Raw genomic sequence first — 22,822 nt, 5'->3', positions numbered from 1 at the left:
TCAGAGTATTAAAGAGATTGCATTTAATTCTCAGCTTGGTGAAAAAGCATACATCACCCTTTGCTGTATTAAGCCTTCACTCTTTTATTAAACTATAACTTCAAGCTTCCTCTTCCCTAATATTTGCTTTAAACAAATAAGCAAATGAACAAACTTGAGTATTAGAAAGGAAAACTCGCAAAAGGTCAAATCAATTGATAGTTACCAATCAGTAGTCTGTATTAGCCCTGGGTATGGAAGATCCCCTGGAGAAAGAAACGGCAACTCACATTTTTGCCTGGAAAATTCCATGGACAGAGGAGCCTGGTGGGCTACAGGCTTTGGGGTCACAAAGAGTCAGACACAACTGGGCAACCAAGCATGAATGTACACATGTGTAACAGTTGATATCATAAAGACTAAATTTGGGATTGACATGTACATACTGCTAGATTTACAATAGATAACCAACAGGGACCTACTATAAAAAATAATCAAATAAAATATAAAATAAAAAAAGAATTACTGTTAAAAAAAAGACCAAGTAATATTTGGGACTGAACATTTTATATACTGAGTAACTGTTCGATGCAGAGGGCTACTACACACATTTTTATTTTTATTTTATTTTATTTTTTTTTTTACACACATTTTTAAAATGAACTGTCTTGGTTCCTCATCTGTACTTGAGTTGGTTCCAATTCTGTTTTAGTCCAAATGTTTACACATATTCACCTTTCACTCACAATCCTGATAAGGGGAACTGCATTTCTTTGGACATGGAAGCAATTTAGATAGTGGTTAAAAGGAAGTGTTGATGAACACACAGCTGCAGGGGTGATGTCTGCAAGTTTTAATGACCAGCCTGCAAAGAATCAGAAGCACAATTTATAACAGCACCAAATTCCCACCTCTTGCTACATCACATTTTAAATCAAAGAAAACAAAGATTTTAAGAGAGGGAACATGTGGCCAACTGTTCACACTGTAGTCCCTGAAATCAATCTATTCCACCAGAGGACACTTTAAATGTTAGATATTTTCCTTCATGCTTTGTGATTTTTTTGTTTTTGTTTATGATACTTATCTTCTCTTGGCCAGATTGTTGGCTGACAAACTATTTTTAAACATTTATATGACTTCTGCTTATGCATTCCAGAGGGGGAAAGAGCTTTTGTTATAGGTAGTAAAAATCAAGAGAAACAGATAAGTCAGGGTTGTGATTTGCCAAAGGTCAAAGGTCATGACAAATGAATGACTCCAGAGGCTTTGAGGTCAAAGGTGCAACTGGGATCCCATAACCTCCAAGCAGCCTTTTACATCACAAAGGAAAGCAAAGCTTTTCTAGGCTTCATGAAGGAAATCTGTAGGCACATTCACACTTTTTCTTGAAAAATTATTTCAAAATGATTCTGCCCATGATAATTCTTCCTCTCAAAGCCAAGTGGCATGAAATAAGCTTTTATATAAATTGAATGTCTCCTTAGCATTTTATTAGTATTCTATATTGACAACCTAGAGGAAAAACTAACAAAGATGAATATGTGTTTCTTTAAAAGTGGAAAATAAGCACATTTTTTAGAAGATCAAGACCCACACTAAAGAAGTACATTTATCTTCTTTGTTATTTTTTCCAATCCCATGTGTATTTATAGAGTATACCTAAAATTTTGTTTTTCTTGAAAAACAAATTCACTTGAGAGAAATAGTGATCTCTTGTGCTTTCTATTTGGCATATAACTTTATGCTAAATTCTGAATACAGGTCCTAAATAAGGTTTTGTAATGCGCACCATTCTGATACTAGTATGTGCTTTTTCTTTTTTTAATTCTTTTTTTTTTTTTTTTTTGCTAATTTAAAGCAAATAAAAAAAAACTTCAGTGATACCAGGGCCACTGTTTATATCAGAATGTCTGTGGCGGTTCTCACAATATATTAGTAGCTGGAGCTATATCTATACCATGTAAATGGGAGAAAAAAAATGCAAAACCTTACTTTTCAACTCCATTGCTTTCTAACCTCTCATGAGCACTTAATTCCTCATAGAGAAGGAAATAGTCACGCTGTAGAATCCTGTGGCCCATGAAGGGTAATTGGATAACATCTTTTGAAAGATTTACAAGGCTGCCAAGGATTTTGCCAGCTTTAAACCTGATTGATTCAGTGTGAAAAGATCTGAACAATTCTGACCTAAAAGTTTAAAGGCAGACCTTTCCTGTGAAAGTATAATTTAAAGCCTGTAATAAAATTGTATTGGAAAACACCACATTGAAGAACACAGCTATAAATTGCAAAATAGCATTATGTTAAAGGACATTTTTTTTCCCCCGAAGTCCTCTGAAAGAACCCTAATTGTTCACCAGATACTTTAATAATGAGGTGTTTTTGGTTTGGCCTTTTATGTTCTCCTGGAAAAAGTCCCGAAACAAAGACAAAATGAGCCAACTATTTTGCTTCCCTCACCAAAAAGTTTGACTTCTTGCTTATGCACACAGATGGAATTTCTACAACTTTTTTCTTATTAGGTAAAATAAAGAAAAGTGAAATCTCGTTTATCTTGAACAAAGAAGAGACCAAACAGACTTGTTTCATATTTTAATTTCTCAAAGTGCTGATTCTCATCATATATTAATTTCCATCTTGACAAAATATATACACGCATAATGAGTGCAATACTTTGTGAGTGGGCGCAAATGCTTGTGATGACTCAGACAGATTAATGATTAAACATCTTCCAGCTAATTACTCCAGGCCATTAATTATTTATCCAAGTCCATAAGTCTATCATCTATTTTAGCCACTCTCTTCTATGTCCCATTTTAGAAGAGGTGGGTGTAGAAAAACTAGAAGCATAAAAATTTCAAATGAAATTAAGTGATGTTACACATATTTTTTTCCTTTGTCTTTAGAATCAGGGAAAAATTGAGACTGTGGTATTTAGACAGAGTCTGTGTATCTTTAACAAAGCCTCCTTTGTAACACGTTCACTAACTTTGCATTTCCTCCTCAAATTTCAGCTTGAAGGATTTAGGGGAAAATTCCATGTGCCCACTTAACCTGTGAAGATTTGGGCTCTCTGCCATTTGCCTTTTGATTTTTTGAAACATATGAACTGGTCTTAGGATGTTTAAAACAGGAATCTTGATTTATGGGTACTTTGTCACCACATACAAATTTACTTGTGACCAGAAATGACTGCTTTCTGTGTCAATTTGTGATCACACTGACTTTCCAACAAAGTGAAAGCCTACTTTCCTCCCGTCCTTTAAAAGGACAGAATAAGACCTGTGGCACTAAAGGAAAAAGTTGAGAAATACCTAAAAGAGAAGCTGTCTTTCGTGTAAAATAGTTTGTACCAAGAAAAGGCATTCAGAAAGGAAGGAGGGACAATGTTCTGGACGCTATTTCTTTCCTGAAGAATTAGGTAATGAGTTAGCTCAGGCTTGCACCCCCTTTCCATCCTCTAACTAGAGTTCAGTTCTAGGAGGTAATTCAACCAGCTTGCTGAAAATCCTCCATGGTCCCCCTTATTGCATCAAGAGTGGAATAATTTCCACTGTATCAGCTTCCAGCTGGCTGTTAGCTATTTCTTCAGGATGCAGTACTTGGTCTACGCTAGTGCTCTAAACTGGCAGGGTCCCCAGAAGCTGTTCTTTAGAATGTTACAGTCAGTTAAGCTGAAAATTGTTAACTATTGGGAAATACACCCCAGGGTGAAGGAAAAGGCAAATTAAGAATTGGCTATAAAAATATTTTTTGGTATGTTCACATCACATCAATTTTCCTTATACAAAGTCATCCTACAAAAAAGAACAGAGGGACAGCCTTTTCTGGTGACCTGATTTTGAGTTCTGGTGCCACCTAGTGGGAAGGGAAGGAATAGAGCATGCCAAAGAGGCCTGACCGGAGTCACCACTCAGCAGATCAAGACAATTGATTCATTTCCTTCTTGTCACTATGTACGTGTGTGTATGTGCGTGCGTGTGTGTGTGTGTATGTTTAAAACCTTCGTCACTTTCCTGATGCAATGCTTTTCAGCACTCCATATCAAAGGATTGAGGTCAAATCCCTCTTTTGCTGACATTCAAGGCTTCCTGCAATCTGATTCCAGTTTATATTTGAAACGTTACTTGGCAACCATTCTTCGTGAAGTTTTTCATAACAGCCAGGCTGGTCTGCTTCAAACAACATTCCTTACCTTTGCTCGTGTCGCCTTTCCACTCAATATAGATTCTCTTATCCTTTTAGAATCTCATATTTAGAGAGATCTTATGGTTAGATGTCTTCAATACTAGTGCCTCCCAGAAAATTCCCTTTTAAGAAGTCCTCCAAACCTCTTTTTGAGACAGTGAATTTAATCTTATCTGAGATGACTTGTTATATTTTCAGCTACTTCTGGTAGAAAGTACTTTCTTATATGGAACCCACACCTCCAGTTCAAGAGCAGAGTGAGTGCTCGAAGTAGATGGTTCAGTGCAGACTCGGAAACAAGGTGGGTTACAGCTTTGTAACCTTCTTAGCGTGTGACATTGGGCACATGATAAGTTCACTAGATCTTAGTTACTTTACTTGTAAAATTGGGATTAGAATAGTGCCTCTTATCATTCAGAATCATGTATTGGCTTATATGTGTGAAAGCGCTTAGAACAGTATGTAACATGCAGTGTGTGCTTTGTATGTGTCTGATTTATTATGTTTATAGCTTTTGGAAGCCATTAACATAAAGATCGGAGAAGGCGATGGCACCCCACTCCAGTGCTCCTGCCTTGAAAATCCCATGGATGGAGGAGCTTGGAAGGCTGCGGTCCACAGGGTCGCTGAGGGTCGGACACGACTGAGCGACTTTATTTCACTTTTCACTTTCATGCATTGAAGGAAATGGCAACCCACTCCAGTGTTCTTGCCTGGAGAATCCCAGGGACGGGGGAGCCTGGTGAGCTGCCGTCTATGGGGTCACACAGAGTCGGACACGACTGAAGTGATTTAGCAGTAGCAGCAGCAGCAACATAAAAATATGCATGATAGTTGCGGTAATGAAAAGAGTGTATTGAACAACACATGTTGTTCAACGGCTTACTTGGAGCACCCCACCTATAAGACGCTGTCCTCGCTAAGGTTCTATGGGGACATAAGTTGGGGAGATGTCACATGCCATTTGCATCTACATCCTATATTATATGATATATGATAATTAGCATAATTAAGGCTGTCAACTTCTGTCATATAACAACCTACTTTTATCAATCCTGGCATTTCCTAAACCTATTTGACTCAAGAATTCTTTTTAATATAACATCTTGCATGTGTGCTAAGTCACTTCAGTTATGTCCAACTCTTTGCAACCCTATGGACCACAACTCACCAGGCTTCTCTGTCCATGGGGTTCTCTAGGCAAGAATACTGGAGAGGGTTGCCATGCTCTCCTCTAGGGCATCTTCCCAACCCAGGAATCAAACCCGCATCTCTTATGTCTCCAGCATTGGCAGGCAGATGGGTTCTTTACCACTAGCACCACTTGGGAAGCCCAGTATATAACATCTCAACATCTCATTATCTATTTATATTTTAGGAGACGAGGGCTTCAACTCAAAACCTTAAAGGATTTTCCTTAGTTTAAGCTGGGGAAGTAGGCTGGGTGAAATACAATATGGAGTAGGGTGAGTTATGAAAAACTAGAGGACACATGTCTTACTTACCTAAGAACATTTCAATTTGGCTCCTGAAAAAAACACTGCGAGGCCAATGGAAACATAGCTACAGGCTGAATCTGGGCCATGTTCAGCAAATTTGTGATTCCTGAAGAGCAGGAAAAGAGAAGTAACTGTGTAACCTGGGAAAGAACAATATTTTAGAGATATTCGAGAGATGCTAACAAGAAATTGCAAAGGAACAGTAAGAGATGTGGAACCTGGAAACAAAAAGAGGCAAAACAGGGATGTCTTTGGGGTCAGAGAGAAAGTGTGTTGGTTTCCTTTTGCTGCTGTTACAAATCGCCACAAACGTAGTGGCTTAAACCAATGCACGTATATTATCTTTAAGTTCTCCTAAGCAGAGGTCTGACCTGGGTCTCACTGGGCTACCAGGAAGGGATCAATTAGAGTCTCCGTGTTCCTCCTGGAGACTGAGGGAACAATCCGCTGCCTACCCTTTCCCAGCTTCTAGAAGAAGGCTGCCTAACACCCTCGGCTGGGGGTCCCTTCCTCCAGTGAAGATGTATCCAGTCCTCTTCACATCACATCATTCCGACCTCCTCTCTTGTCTCCCTCTTCCACTTTTAAGGAATCTTGTGATAACGTGAGACTCTCCTAAATATTCCAAGATACTCTCTATTTTAAGGTCAACCAGTTAACATTAATTTTATCTATAACCATTAATTCCCTTTTGTCATGTAACACGTATTCACAGATTTTGGGGAATGTAGATATGTAGATATCTTGGGGGATATTATTTTCTCTGTAGCAGAGGGTAAATTGGAAGAATACTGAATAGAGACAAGATTCGAGCTCCCCCCACCCCAGCAATGCATCTCTGTATTTATAACAATGGGAGAGAAAGTTGGGAAAGAAGAAGGAATTGAAACCCACTTGGTGAGCAATTAGACTCATCATCATGGCACAAATGATAAAGAATCCACCTGCCAACGCAGAAGATGCGGGAGACCCGGGTTCAATCTCTGGGTTGGGGAGATCCCCTGGAGGAGAAAATGGCAACCCACTCCAGTATTCTTTCCTGGGAAATCCCTGGCTGGCTACAATCCATGGGGTTTCAAAGAGTTGGAAATGACTGAGCACACACACATTTTCACAGTGTATGGCTCTAATCAAGCTGCATGATGGTGTCTGTGCAAATTAGAATAAAGATGCCCCTCCAGGAAGATGGTGGCTCAGCTGGTAAAGAATCCACCTGCAATGTGGGAGACCTGGGTTTGATCCCTGGGTTGGGAAGATCCCCTGGACAAGGGAACGGCTACTCCAGTATTCTGGCCTGGAGAATTCACTGTATAGTCCATGGGGGTCACAATAATTCAGACATGACTGAGTGACTTTCACTTTCCAGGAAGATGAGTTAGAAAAGGAGGCTTTTCTAGCAGGTGAATTCCTCCCAACCCATCCTCCCTCACCTGGGGACAGACGATGGCACAAAGATGGCCCTCATCCAGGCTGATGCAGGTCTATGTAGGGTGAAGCAGCTGGGCAGCCCCCGGCTGGACTCCTCTGTTGGGAGTCTTCACTACCACAGTGATGGCCTGCATCCCGGCCTCCGCTGGGAAAGCTTCTCCTTGTTCTCTCTCGTGCCCAGAGTTGTGCTTCTGGCCCGGTTTTCCCCAAACTTCCTGGGTTCTCTCAGAACAATTTGTGCAGAGTTCTAGAACAGCCCACAGCACATGTCAGCTTGGTTTCTTCCTCTTTAACAATGAGTTTGCTGAAAGAAAGGACACTTGAAACATTTTTTTTTCAACTGCAGCAGAATGTTTGCATTTATATCATTAGATTTACCACGGGTGGGGTATGTGACACGATTTTACACAATATTAGAATATATTTTAAAACACTGCTGGCAGACCTGGGTTCGATCCCTGGGGTTGGGAAGATCCCCTGGAGGAGAGTGTGGCTACCCACTCCAGTATTCTGGCCTGTAGAATTCCATGGACTAGTCCAAGAGGTTGCAAAGAGTAGGACACGTCTGAGTGACTTTCACTTAATGCATTGTCATAGTGACTTCCCAGATGGAGCCCGTGATAAAGAATTTGCTTGCCAATGCAGGGGAGGCAAGAGATGTGGGTTCCATCCCTGGGTGGGGAAGATTCCCTGGAGCCGGAAATGACAACCCACTCCAGTATTTTTGCCTGGAAAATTCCATGGAGAGGAACCTGGCAGGCTACAGTCTATGGGGTTGCAAAGAGTTGGACATGACTGAGCATGTATGCATGTGACAATGCGTTGTCATACCAATCTTGTAAGTACCTGGTTCTTTCTTCCTTTCCACCTATACCCTGGTGTTCTTTTCCTTTTTCCTGCCCAAGTCACTAATTTCAAGGTTTTATCTTATTCATTTCTTTGCTCAATCAGTTAATAGATATTTACTGAGGACTTGACTATATTCTCAGTATTGCTACATGAGTCAGAAGTCCCTGCTCTAGTAGACAAGATAATATATAGGTATTATATAGATATTTTGTATCTATATAATCTATAGAGATTTTATAGATATCTACTGTGTAAATGTTATACCACCATACCTATGGTCTCTGAAATTTGGGTAGGCACCTGAAATACTGCCTTTATCACTGACTTACCTAAAAACAAACACAAATTTGCTCAAGTTTGTGTGAATCAGATGGCCCAGTGGACACATGCAGATGTCACATACCTTAACTGTAAGTGAAAGTCTCCATCCTTAAGTCACAGAGTTCCTGCTGCATAGGAAACAAGACCAGCTGAGCAACAGTATCAATGCCAAGCTCCACCCAGATTCTATAGCTCCTAGGAATGGAATCTGCCATATCTTCATTCCTTAATATGAAGGAGACATGGGCCCCTGAAGGCAGTGGACGGTCAGGGGTTATAAATAGTCAAATAGCCCTTTGCTCTGAATGGCTAATTGCTAGCTGCTACTTTGAGATTGCTCCTGGGGCAATACAGCTTTACTCTCGAAATCCTGGGCATTTAATTGTTCAACCATATCATCCTTAATCTAGCCTGCATGAAGCTAGGGATTTTGGAGGAAAAATACTTAACTATAAAGGCTTTTAATTTTCATACTTTCAAGAAAGCCAGACTTCATGATGCAGATAAAGTAAAATGTTTTTCATGATTCTATTGTCTGTTGACCAGTAAATCTTTTAGAGGGTCACACTGGGAACATTGTCAGAGAAGGCAATGGCAACTCACTCCAGTACTCTTGCCTGGAAAATCCCATGGACGGAGGAGCCTGGTAGGCTGTAGTTCATGAGGTCGCTAAGAGTTGGACACAACTGAACGACTTCACTTTCACTTTTCACTTTCATGCATTGGAGAAGGAAATGGCAACCCACTCCAGTGTTCTTGCCTGGAGAATCCCAGGGACGGGGGAGCCTGGTGGGCTGCCATCTATGGGGTCGCACAGAGTCGGACACGACTGAAGCGACTTAGTAGCAGCAGCAGCAGGGAACATTATAAGGCTGTGTTATGCTGATTTGAGTTTTTCAAATGCCTAAATGAAGTGATTCCTGAGTGACTTGGAGTATAGTTTTAAGATTAAAAGGCATGGGGCATTTGTACCTATGGAATATCCTTCACCTTTGAAAGTGTTAGTCACTCAGTCATGTCCGACTCTTTGCAACCCCATGGACTGTAGCCTGCCAGGTTCCTCTGTTCATGCAGATTCTCCAGGCAAAAATACGGGAATGGGTTGCCATTCCGTTCTCCAGAGGATCTTCCTGACTCGGATTGAACTTGGCTCTTCCACATTGCAGGCAGATTCTTTACCATCTGAGCCACAAGGGAAGCCCATGGAATATCCTTCACCTTTAAGGAAAGCTTATCATTTGAAGAGTTAAGGAAACTGGCAATCAATGCTGTATTCACTAGAGAACTGATTCAATATTCCAGTGAATTTCTAGAGTGAATTTTTGACAACTGAAGCCATTTTATTGATGTAAGAGCTATAATTTAATGTTCATTTCATATCTCAAGTGCTTTATTTGTACCTTCTCATTTAATCTTCAAAACTTCCATTTTATGGGAGAGAAAACTGAGGTATAGTTGACTTGAATCCAGGGGCAATCTGAAAATCAAGTTCAAGCTCTTCAGCCTTTCATTCCTTTCTCAATATGAACTTTAAAGCATTTTTTTTTCTTTTTAAATAATGAAGCATGAGTGTGTAATATTAGGAAAGAAACTGGCCAGCTTTAAGTGAAAATGAAATGGAAAGCAATTAATTTCTCTTAAAATGAATGAAGGTTGTTCTAAATGCATACAGAGGGGATTTCATGTATGAAAACTTACCAGAAAAATAAATCCTCTTCTCTAAATAAGCAATCATAGTGTTAATCCTTCTGTCTTTTCAATGTTTATATTTATATTTTTAAACATTTGTTCTTAAAAGTTGGTATTTTCTACCATTGTATATTTCTACCATTGTATATAATCTACCATGGTATATTATTTTCTCTCTGCCTCTCCTCTCTCTCTATATATATGTGCTAAGTCATTTTAGCCCTGTCCGACTCTTTGTGACCCCATGGACTGCAACCTTCCAGACACCTCTGAACATGGGATTCTACAGGCAAGAATACTGGAGTGGGTTGCCGTGCCCTCCTCCAGGGGGTCTTCCCAATCCAGGGATTGAACCCACATCTCTTATGTCTCCTGCATCTACAAGCAGGTTCTTTACCACTAGCACCAGCTGGGAGGCCCGTATATGTTTATGGGCTTCCTTTGTAGCTCAACAGGAGACCCCGGTTCAATTCCTGGGTGAGGAAGTTTCCTTGGAGAAGGGATAGGCTACCCATTCCAGTATTCTTGGGCTTTCCTGGTGGCTCAGACAGCAAAGAATCTGCCTGCAATGCGGGAGACCTGGGTTTAATCCCTGGGTTGGGAAAATCCCCTGGAGGAGGACATGGCAACCCTCTCCAGTATTCTTGCCTGGAGAATCCCCATGGACAGAGGAGCCTGGCAGGCTACAGTCCATGGGGTCACAAAGAGTCAGACATGACTGAGCGACTAAGCACACACATATATACACATATACATAAAACATTACTTATTCATAAACTAACTGAGAATCACTGCCCTGAACCCTCTCTACTTGCCTATAAATCAGTTCTCCAGCATTTGGAAAGGAAGTATAAGCAGTAGAATAACGTGCAACCAAAGAGGCTTTTAGTCAAAGCCTAGTCAAAGCCTTTCCTAAACCTGACTGGCTGTTTGCTCCTCAGTATCTTCTCTCTGTAGCATGGGAACCATAGCAGAACTTAAAAGACAGGGCTATTGGGAGGATTATGTGCAATGAGAAATGTCAATATTATTCTCTCTATGGAGGAACTTTAGGATTTGAGCCTTCTAAATCAATCCGTTTGCTGACGTTCGAGTAAAAGACAGTCTTTTTCGAGGAAGAGAAAGTCGCTCAGTCGTGTCTGTCTCTTTATGACCCTACGGATTATAAAGTCTATGGAATTCTCTAGGCCAGAATACTGGAGTGGGTAACCTTTCCCTTCTCCAGGGGATCTTCGCAACCCAAGGATCAAACCCAAGTCTCTGGCATTGCAGGTGGATTATTTACCAGCTGAGTCACAAGGGAAGCCTCCTTTTTGGTTAAATTCCAGCCCTGTCTCTCTGAGTCAGTAAGCTAGGGCTTGACATAAGCCCTGCTCAGCTGACCCCCCTGTTCTGTGTGGTAAAAACTGCACCTCTCACAAAGACAGTTTTGCCTCCAGTGTGTGGTAGCAATGAGAGAGACTGAGAAACAGTCAAACAAAGATCTAGTGAATGAAGTTCCTGAAAAATCACTGAAGTGATGTACATCGGAAAATGCATGATGGCACAATTTGTAATACAATTTTAAAGTTCAGTTTTTTTTCTCTCTGTAGTTATTGTTACCAAGGCAGTTGCCCCAGAACCATACCTCTCCCTCACATTGTTGTTTGTTGTTCAGTCGTGATCATGCCAGGACTTCAGCAAGTCAGGCTTCCCTGTCCTTCACCATCTCCCGGAATTTGCTCAAACTAATGCCCATTGGGTCAGTGATGCCATCCAACCATCTCATCCTCTGTCACCCCCTTCTCTTCCTACCCTCAATCTTTCCCAGCAGCAGGGTCTTTTCCAATGAGTTGGCTCTTTGCATCTGGTGCCAAAGTATTGGAGCTTCAGCTTCAGCATCAGTCCTTCCAATGAATATTCAAGGTTGATCTCCTTTAGGATTGACTGGTTGGATCTCCTTGCAGTCCAAGGGACTCTCAAGAATCTTCAACACCACAGTTCAAAAAAATCATTTCTTTGGTCCTCAGCCTTCTTTATTGTCCAACTCTCACATCCATACACGATTACTGGAAAAACCATAGCTTAGACCTTAGTCTTATTATACACTCATTGTGATACATTAGTTAAACGACATACCCAAAGTGCCATGACAGTTGATGAGTGCCATGACAACAACCAGAAAAGTCCATACAAGGACGAAAAAGGAGAGATGCATCAGTTCCGGGTCCAAAACACACACCTGTTCTTGAAATACTCTTGAATATTCTGCTCACTCTTTCCAGTGTTTCCCCTTTTTATCTTGATCCTCCTTTATATTTAGTGTCTCCACCCAAATTGGGCTGACAAGTTGATTTGTGAATTAGGTTCTCACTTCTCTATTCTTTGGCCTTTTAGTAAAGCCTATGCTGTTCCAGTCTTAGCATTGATTTTGCTGTTGGCTGGGTAAATTCAACCAAAAAAGGAATCTCTCCAGGACAGGGGGCCTCAGCCTGAGCTAGAACCCCAGTTGGAGGTACGGTTGATGACTTTAGTAACATTATGACCATGGACAGTCCTTTTTATGTGGCCACGAGACTTATATATGGATTGTTTAGATTTCTTTCTTCTATATCTTTTAGGAAATCAACTGCTTTTTTAGCCATCAGAGGGACATGAGTTTGAGCAAGCTCCGGAAGTTGGTGATGGACAGGGAAAACTGGCGTGCTGCCGTCCATGGGGTCACAGAGTGTTGGACACGACTGAGCGATTGAACTGACTGACTGAAGAGTAATTAAGGAAATCAAAAAAGAAACACTCAAATGTTTTAAATAAATATTCTGTCAACTTAAATCTTCTATACTTAGCATGTATTGGAGTATTTATAGTTTTAAAACACTTTAAATTACTTTAGATAATGTTTCTTAAAATGACTTTTTAAAAATTTGCTTTGGGGATGATTATAGCCATTGGGTGGAGCCAGCAATTAAAAAGTATTTGACACTTCAAAAAAATAAAACACTTTTGGCATGTGAAAAGTCATTTACAATCACACCTCAAACTTTAGCTGTTAATATTAACAGCCGAAAGGGTCGTTACACACTTATAAAGGAAGTTTCACTAAATATAGTCGACATTAAGGAGACGTGTTGACAAGAAGAATTGAAAATAAAACCTCAAGACAACTTTTTGATTTAAAATTCTATTTTTTGAGCGTGAATGTCATTTTTGAGGAAACTTACACTGTCTTGCAACATTATAAAGAAATGAGAAAATAAGCCAAAGAAAATGCTGTTTAGGTGGATAGTCTTAAATAGGCACATAAGTTTCATCTTGTTCACCCTGTTCGTCTATTCAGGAGACTTCCTTACCCCCGTTGATTGCAATATATTATGTTTTTTAATTGAATTACAGGAAAATGATTTTGTCCTGATAAATAATTTGGATTTTCTTTACTATAACACAAAGGGTTAATATTCTTATAAATATTAAACCAAAACATTTACATTTCTTACTGAAAACATGTCTCCCTTCAGGTCAAGGGCATAGGGGAAGGCAGTTTTGGTCTCTTTACTGAAAATGATAGCCTTGCAAACCCAGTTATTTTCATGAGAGGGTTTTCCTAATTTATTTATATCTTCTATAAGCATATTAAACCTGGAGGCCTTGAACTTGGGTTTTCCACAGAGAAGATAATCTTTCCAATGTACAGACACAGTAAGCTCTCCTAAATGTTATACTTTTTGAGGCCCATAGGAGTCAAATAACCATTATTTTTTTCATTGTGCTAGAGAATAGCAACATTCTCACCATGACATTTGAATCTTTAAAAGAAGTTTAAATTCATCTCAATATAAATTGAGTGATTTCATTCCTTTCCTCAAATCTGTGCACTGAGGAATCCGGGAATCAACCGCAATGCCACTGGATTTTAGATTCAAGATATTGGACAAGTCACTTAAACTTCTCAGCATTGATAGAAGCATAAAATGATGCCAAAGTATAGTAAACATGACATGAAGAGCCTTGGCTTAAGGTAGTAGCTGTGGAGATGGGGAGAGTTGATATTATAGGCCCTATAACATGCATGCCCCAAAAGGGCATATTCTGGAAGTAGAGTATGACAGGAGGAGAAACAGGAAAATCAAGGACAGCTATAAGTTTTTCGGCATGCAATTGGGTAGTCTGTGATACCATTTGCTGAACTGAGGAAATTTAAGGAGGAAGAAAATGATGCCATGAGGAAAATGTTCAGAGCCACCTGGCCAACCTCAGGTGCTGATGGTGTCCATTCCTTCAAATGTGATGACTTAGGAACCGAGTAAACCTGCCTCTTCCTTCCTCCTTTCAAGACGTCGTTCACCTTCTAGTTCATGCCTAGAACTTTATGCAAAAACTTGAATTTTGATGCTTAACATTTGTCTAGAGCTCCATGTCTGCAATTCTAAGATCCATTAGCTTGAAAAACTAGAAGGTTTGCATAACTCGCCTGGTGACAAAACTCATCTGATGTGATCTCATCTGGTGGCAGATTCAAGCTTGAATTTAATTTGAGGCCAGTTTATAACTTTCATCCCTCTTGGTATTGCAATTCTTACATTTTAGTGCAGAAATATTGGTGGTTCCCTGATGGCTCAGATGGTAGAAAATCCACCTGCAATGCAGGAGACCCAGGTTTGATCCCTGGGTAGGGAAGATCTCCTAGAGAAGGGAATGGCTGCCTCCCCAGTATTCTTGCCTGGAGAGTTCCATGAACAGAGGAGCCTGGCAGGCTACAGTCCATGGGCTTGCAAAGAGTCAAGTATGACTGAGTGACTGAGCACAAAAGCTAAAAATAAATCATCTCTATAAGGGTACTTAGGGCTTCCCTGGTAGCTCAGATGATAATCTGCCTGCAATTCAGGAGACCCAGGTTCAATCCCATGGTCAGAAAGAGCCCCTGGAGAAGGGAATAGCAACCCACTCTATTTTTTCTTGCCTGGAGAATTCCATGTACAGAGGAGCCTGGCAGGCTACAGTCCATGGGGTCACAAAAAGCTGGATACACTGAGGAGAAGTACTAAAACATCTGATTACAGGGTGCTGCTCTAGATCCTATTGGATTACATAGGATATGATACAAATATGGTATTTTCTTTATAAAATTAAAAGAAATTGAGAATTCTGACACACATCTGTACCAAGGCATTAGAGAATAGATTGTAGAGCTGGTATTCCTAAACTTCAAATTGGATAGTACTTTATTACACGTTTTATTATTTGATTGAAAAAAAATGTTGGATCCTCATCTGAGAGAAGAAGGTATTTACAAGGTACACTCTGCCCAGGGAAGAAGTTGGGAGAACAAACCTTGCTGACATTATAATCTCTCTAGATCCAAGCATGAAGAACAATGTAGGGGACTCCAAATTAATGGATTTTGAGGGCAGAAAGGTCAGTATTCTTATGAAACAAAAAGTCACATAGACATGTTAAACAGGTTACATTAATCAGCAGTTGTTTCACTGTAATAAATAAAGAATTATGTCAAAACTCAAATTGTTTTGCTCACATTAACAAGGAACAGCTTGAACATGTAATGCCATTAATTCTAAATTATACATTTTCCACCTTTTAGCTTTTATGAAATGGGCATGTATCTTACAATGGATGTAATCTCAAAATGGACCCTGATCAGGTAGAACGGATGATGTATTATTGCTTGAGTGTACTCAACCTTGATTGTTGTTTCTGGCAGCATGATGGGAAAAAGAAACCCTCAATGTCTAAATCATAAACTATCTAAGGGCTTTAATATGACAGTATCTTAGTCCACTCAATCTGCTGTAACAAAAATACCATAGGCTGTGTGGCTTATAAGCAACAGAAACTTATTTCTCAGAGTTCTGGAGGCTGCCAAGTCCACGATCAAGGCATGAGCAGATTTGGTGTCGGGTGAAGAACGCATTCCTGGCTCATAGATGGTCTCCTTATTGCTGTGTCTTCACATGGTGGAAGAGGCAAGAGAGCTGAGGTCTGTTTTCTAAGGGCACTAATTTTATTCATGAGGGTGCCACCCTCAAGACCTACTCACCTCCCAAAGTCCCCACCTTCAAATACCACCACATTAAGGATTAGGCTTCAATATATGAATTGTGGTCAGACATAAACATTAAGTTTTAGAATAAGGTCATAATCGTTACCTGAAATCCTTCATGGTCAGTATTCAGTTGGGATTAAGAAAGCACCATCATCAAAACTTGCAGGATGTCAGAAACTTGAAAGAAAACCTCAAAGGCAATTATTGGGACATATTTTAAGAGTATCACCAGTTTTCTGGATGGCACAGAGGTTCATAGTTCATAGTTAGTTCAGTCGCTCAGTTGTGTCCGATTCTTTGCGACTCCGCGGACTGCAGCACACCAGGCTTCCTTGTCCATCACCAACTCCCGGAGCTTGCTCAAACTCATGTCCATTGAGTTAGTGATGCCATCCATCACCTCGTCCTCTGTCATCCCCTTCTCCTGCCTTCAATCTTTTCCAGCATCAGGGTCTTTTCCAGTGAGTCAGTTCTTCACATCAGGTGGCCAAAGGATTGGAGTTTGAGCTTCAGCATCAGTCCTTCCAATGAATATTCAGGACTGATTTCCTTTATGATGGACTGGTTGGATCTTCTTGCAGTCCAAGGGGCTCTCAAGAGTCTTCTCCAACACCAGAGTTCAAAAGCATCAATTCTTCTGCTCTCAGCTTTCTTTATAATCCAACTCTCACATCCATGTATGACTACTGGAAAAACCATAGCTTTGACTAGACAGACCTTTGTTGGCAAAGTAATGTCTCTGCTTTTCAATATGCTATCTAGGTTGGTCATAGCTTTTCTTCCAAGGAGCAAGCATCTCTTAATTTCATGATTGCAGTCACCATCTGCAGGTGATTTTGGAGCCCACGAAAATAAAATCTGTCACTGTTTCCATTGTTTCCCTATCTATTTGCTATGAAGTGATGGGATCAGATGCCATGATCTTAGTTTCTTGAATGCTGAGTTTTAAGCCAGCTTTTTCTCTCTCCTCTTTCACTTTCATCAAGAGGCTCTTTAGTTCTCTTCACTTTCTGCCATAAAGGTGATATCATCTGCGTATCTGAGGTTACTGATATTTCTCCCAGCAATCTTGATTCCAGCTTGTGTTTCATCCAGCCTGGCATTTTATATAATGTACTCTGCATATAAGTTAAATAAGCAGGGTGACAATATGCAGCTTTGACGTAATCCTTTCTCAATTTGGAACCAGTCCATTGTTCCATGTCTGGTTCTAATGGTTGTTTCTTGACCTGCATACAGATTTCTCAGGAGGCAAGTAAGGTGGTCTGCTATTCCCCATCTCTTTCAGAATTTTCCACAGTTTGTTGTGATCTACACAGTCAAAGGCTTTGGCATAATTAATAAAGCAGAAATAGATGTTTTTCTGGTTTTATCCTGCTTTTTCAATGATCCAACGGATGTTGGCAATTCTTTTTTTTGTGATAAAAAATTTTATTTGAAGTCCACCAATTCCTTTAATTTTTTCCTCTCAATGAAAATTACAGCTGCTACTTTTATTTTTATTAATTTTATTTTATAAAATATAAATTTATTTATTTTAATTGGAGGCTAATTACTTTACAATATTGTATTGGTTTTCCATACATCAACATGAATCCACCATGGGTGTACATGTGTTCCCCATCCTGAACCCCCCCTCCCACCTTCCTCCCCATACCATCCCTCTGGGTCATCCCAGTGCACCAGCCCCAAGCATCCTGTATCCTGGATCGAACCTGGACTGGCGATTCATTTCATATATGATATTATACATGTTTCAATGCCATTGTCCCAAATCATTCCACCCTCTCCTTCTCCCACAGAGTCCAAAAGACTGTATCCAAAAGTCTACAAGCAATAAATGCTGGAGAAAAGGGAACCCTCTTACACTGTTGGTGGGAATGCAAACTAGTACAGCCACTATGGAGAACAGTGTGGAGATTCCTTAAAAAACTGGAAATAGAACTACCTTATGACCCAGCAATCCCATTGCTGGGCATACACACTGAGGAAACCAGAAGGGAAAGAGACACATGTACCCCAGTGTTCATCGCAGCACTGTTTATAATAGCCAGGAAGCCATGGAAGCAACCTAGATGTCCATCAGCAGATGAATGGATAAGAAAGCTTTGGTACATATACACAATGGAGTATTACCCCGCCATTAAAAAGAATACATTTGAATCAGTTCTAATGAGGTGGATGAAACTGGAGCCTATTATACAGAGTGAAGTAAGCCAGAAAGAAGAACACCAATACAGTATTCTAATGCATATATATGGAATTTAGAAAGATGGTAATGATAACCCTGTATGCAAGACAGCAAAAGAGACACAGATGTTGGCCATTTGATCTCTGGTTTGGTTCCTCTGTTTTTTCTAAATCCAGCTTGAACATCTGGAAGTTCACGGTTCTTGTACTGTTGAAGCCTGGCTTGGAGATTGTGAGGATTACGTTACTAGTTTGTGAGATGAGTGCAATTGTGCAGTAGTTTGAGTGTTCTTTGGCATTGCTCTTCTTTGGGATTGGAATGAAAACTGACTTTTCCAGTCCTGTGGCCACTGCTGAGTTTTCCAAATTTGCTGGCATATTGAGTGCAGCACTTTCACAGCATCATCTTCTAGGATTTGGAATAGCTCAACTGGAATTCCATCACCTGCACTAGGTTTGTTTGTAATGATACTTCTTAAGGTCCACTTGACTTCATACTCCAGGATGTCTGGGTCTAGGTGAGTGATCACACCATCATGATTACTGAAGATCTTTTTTGTATAGTTCTTCTGTGTATTCTTGCCACCTCTTCTTAATATCTTCTGCTTCTGTTAGGTCCATACCATTTCTGTCCTTTATTGTGCCCATCTTTGCATGAAATATTCCCTTGGTATCTCTAATCTTCTTGAAGAGATCTCTAGTCTTTCCCATTCTATTGATTTCCTCTATTTCTTTGCATTGATTGCTGAGGAAGGTTTTCTTATATCTCCTTGCTATTCTTTGGAACTCTGTATTCAAACGGGTATATCTTTCCTTTTCTCCTTTGCCTTTTGCTTCTCCTCTCTTCACAGCTATTTCTAAGGCCTCCTCAAACAACCAGTTTGCCTTTTGGCATTTCTTTTCCTTGGGGATAATCTTGATTGCTGTCTCCTGTACAATGTCACAAACCTCCGTCCATAGTTCTTCAGGCATTCTGTCTATCAGACCTAATCCCTTGAATCTATTTGTCACTTCCACTGTATAATCATGAGGGATTTGATTTAGGTCATACCTGAATAGTCTAGTGGTTTTCCCTACTTTCTTCAATTTAAGTCTGAATTTGGCAATAAGGAGTTCATGGTCTGAGCCATAGTCAACTCCTGGTTTTGTTTTTGCTGACTGTATAGATCTTCTCCATCTTTAGCTGCAAAGAATATAATCAATCTGAGTTCAGTTTTGACCATCTGGTGATGTCCACGTGTAGAGTCTTCTCTTGGATTGTTGGAAGGGGGTGTTTGCTAAGACCAGTGCATTCCCTTGGCAAAGCTCTATTAGCCTTTGCCCTGCTTCATTCTGTACTCCAAGGCCAAATTTGCCTGTCACTCCAGGTATTTCTTTAATAATTAGTAAAATAACTATATTGGTGTATTCATTCTTTTTACCATGTTATATAAATTACCACAAATTTCTCGAGGTAAAAGCATATAAACATTCAGTATTAGATGTAATAATGAAGTAATACTTTGATTAATTATTTTTAAATACAGTAACAAAGATCCATAGATTAATTATATTGAAATGTCCTGAAATAGTAAGTACTTAGGCAGGTAGCATGCAATATACAACTTAAATCTCTGAAAATAATTTGTGTCTTTGTGAACTATGTGTTTTTTTGTTTGAATATATTGTATGAAATGTTAAATAATGCATAATAAGAAAATGATCAAATCCTTGACAAATGCTGTTAATAAACACAGAAATATGGTAAAAGAGTATAGTAAAAGGTGAAAGTGAAACAGAGTTCTTATTGATCCCTAGTCTTTCCCATTCTATTGTTTCCTCTATTTTATGACAAAGCAGAGCTTATCTATAACTCTTTGTGGGAAGTGATTCAAAAGAGTAAGTTCTGGTGAAGAAGTTATGGTTCCTTTACCAATTTTTTTATATTCTATTTTCCTTTTTTATGAGTGCAAAAGAGACCGATATGAAAATATTATATGCATATGTAATAATTTACATTTTTATGTGAACCATTTCTAAAGTCTCATTTGAATTTGTTACAATACTGCTTCTACTTTATATTTTGTTGTTATTTTTTTGCCCCAGGGCATGTGGGATCTTAGTGCCTTGATCAGGGATAGAACCCACATCCCTGCATTAGAAGTCAAGGTGGACTGCCAAAGAAGTCCCAGCATATTATTTCAACAAACATAAAATAAAAATTCTAGTTATAAGAAAGTACTGTCAGGTTGATTCACATTGTTGTACAGCAGAAACTAACACAACATTTTAAAGCAATTACATCAAAAAAACTCAATTTAATTGGCTGATTAAAAAAAATAGCTCTATGAACCAGGGGCACATTTCAAAATTGATGTCTTTTATTTGATGAAATATGAATCTCCTTTATAGAAAAAAGCTAAAAGGACTCGGAGATAGACAGATGACTGTGCAAAAGGCAAAGATTGCAGTCTCAGGTTATACTTCTACTCTGCTTTTTTTCTGAACTCAGGTTCATGTATTACTTTCCCTCTGGCCTTTTCCTGGCACTCTGCTCTCATGCTTAAAAGGAGTATTCACTTCATTAATTTCCAGCATTTCCAGCACATAAACCTTTGAGTACCGGTCAAAGATTGGACTTATGGCCACAAGCAACTTAAGTGCATGTTTTTCTCAATGATGGCATATGTCTCAAAAGGTTAGCCTTCATTTTCATGAATCTTAACCTAATGCAAAATTAACTTTGAATTTATATTCCTTGAGTCTATCCTGCCTACCAGCTTTTTCTCTTAAATTCTCATTACTAAAGAAGAGTATGAGCTCATTTGTAAGGTTTTTTTTTTTTTTAATTCTTTAACTGAAGGATAATTGCTTCACAGAATTTTGTTGTTTTCTGCCAAATATCAACATGAATCAGCCATAGGTATACATATGTCCCCTTGTAAAGGTTTTTGATATGCAAAATTGTATACCTATGCAAACAGGAGACAGGGATCAAGACCATCGCCATGGAAAAGAAATGCAAAAAAGCAAAATGGCTATCTGAGGAGGCCTTACAAATAGCTGTGAAAAGAAGAGAAGCGAACAGCAAAGGAGAAAAGGAAATATATAAACATCTGAATGCAGAGTTCCAAAGAATAGCAGGAGAGATAAGAAAACCTTCCTCAGCAGTCAGTGCAAAGAAATAGAGGAAAACAACAGAATGGGTAAGACTAGAAATGTCTTCAATAAAATTAGAGATACCAAGGGAACATTTCATGTAAAGATGGGCTCGATAAAGGACAGAAATGGTATGGACCTAACAGAAGCAGAAACTATTAAGAAGAGGTGGAAAGAATACACAGAAGAACTGTACAAAAAAGATCTTCACGACCCAGATAATCACGATGGTGTGATCACTGACCTAGAGCCAGACATCCTGGAATGTGAAGTCAAGTGGGCTTTAGAAAGCATCACTACGAACAAAGCTAGTGGAGGTGATGGAATTCCAGTTGAGCTATTCCAAATCCTGAAAGATGATGCTGTGAAAGTGCTGCACTCAATATGCCAGCAAATTTGGAAAACTCAGCAGTGATCACAGGACTGGAGAAGTCAGTTTTCATTCCAATCCCAAAGAAGATCAGATCAGATCAGTTGCTCAGTCGTGTCCGACTCTTTTCGACCCCATGACTCGCAGTACGCCAGGCCTCCCTGTCCATCACCAACTCCCGGAGTTAACTCAGACTCACATCCATCGAGTCAGTGATGCCATCCAGCCATCTCATCCTCTGTCGTCCCTTCTCCTCCTGCACCCAATCCCTCCCAGCATCAGAGTCTTTTCCAATGAGTCAACTCTTCCCATGAGGTGGCCAAAGTACTGGAGTTTCAGCTTTAGCATCATTCCTCCCAAAGAAATCCCAGGGCTGATCTCCTTCAGAATGGACTGGTTGGATCTCCTTGCAGTCCAAGGGACTCTCAAGAGTCTTCTCCAACACCACACTTCAAAAGCATCAATTCTTCAGCATTCAGCCTTCTTCACAGTCCAACTCTCACATCCATACATGACCACAGGAAAAACCATAGCCTTGACTAGACGAACCTTTGTTGGCAAAGTGATGTCTCTGCTTTTGAATATGCTATCTAGGTTGGTCATAACTTTCCTTCCAAGGAGTAAGTGTCTTTTAATTTCATGGCTGCAGTCACCATCTGCAGTGATTTGGGAGCCCCCCAAAATAAAGTCTGACACTGTTTCCACTGTTTCCCCATCTATTTCCCATGAAGTGGTGGGACCGGATGCCATGATCTTTGTTTTCTGAATATTGAGCTTTAAGCCAACTTTTTCACTCTCCACCTTCACTTTCATCAAAAGGCTTTTGAGTTCCTCTTCACTTTCTGCCATAAGGGTGATGTCATCTGCATATCTGAGGTTATTGATATTTCTCCCAGCAGTATTGATTCCAGTTTGTGTTTCTTTGAGTCCAGCGTTTCTCATGATGTACTCTGCATATAAGTTAAATAAGCAGGGTGACAATATACAAACTTGATGAACTCCTTTTCCTATTTGGAACCAGTATAAAGAAAGGCAATGCCAAAGAATGCTCAAACTACCGCACAATTGCATTCATCTCACATGCTAGTAAAGTAATGCTCAAAATTCCCCAAGCCAGGCTTCAGCAATATG

The 22,822-nt window shown here is 39.8% G+C and overlaps 1 long non-coding RNA gene across 3 annotated transcripts in view; it reads right to left on the bottom strand.

The window, feature by feature from the left end:
• Nucleotides 1-432: 432 nt before the first annotated feature.
• LOC101907906 (uncharacterized) overlaps nucleotides 433-22,822 on the bottom strand; it is a 33,811-nt gene continuing 11,421 nt past the window's right edge. The window contains exons 2-4 of one of the 3 annotated variants that reach the window (XR_236774.5): nucleotides 7,100-7,401; nucleotides 5,676-5,809; nucleotides 433-844 (exon numbers count right to left, since the gene is read on the bottom strand). This is a non-coding gene — a long non-coding RNA (uncharacterized lncRNA). The remainder of the gene's footprint in view (nucleotides 845-5,675; nucleotides 5,810-7,099; nucleotides 7,402-22,822) is intronic. The other 2 variants (XR_003037558.2, XR_236773.5) reach the window with 2 other exon arrangements.

Source organism: Bos taurus, chromosome 12 (genome assembly GCF_002263795.3).
Source record: "Bos taurus isolate L1 Dominette 01449 registration number 42190680 breed Hereford chromosome 12, ARS-UCD2.0, whole genome shotgun sequence".
Taxonomy (NCBI): Eukaryota; Metazoa; Chordata; class Mammalia; order Artiodactyla; family Bovidae; genus Bos; species Bos taurus.
This window is presented reverse-complemented; position numbering and strand designations above follow the sequence as displayed.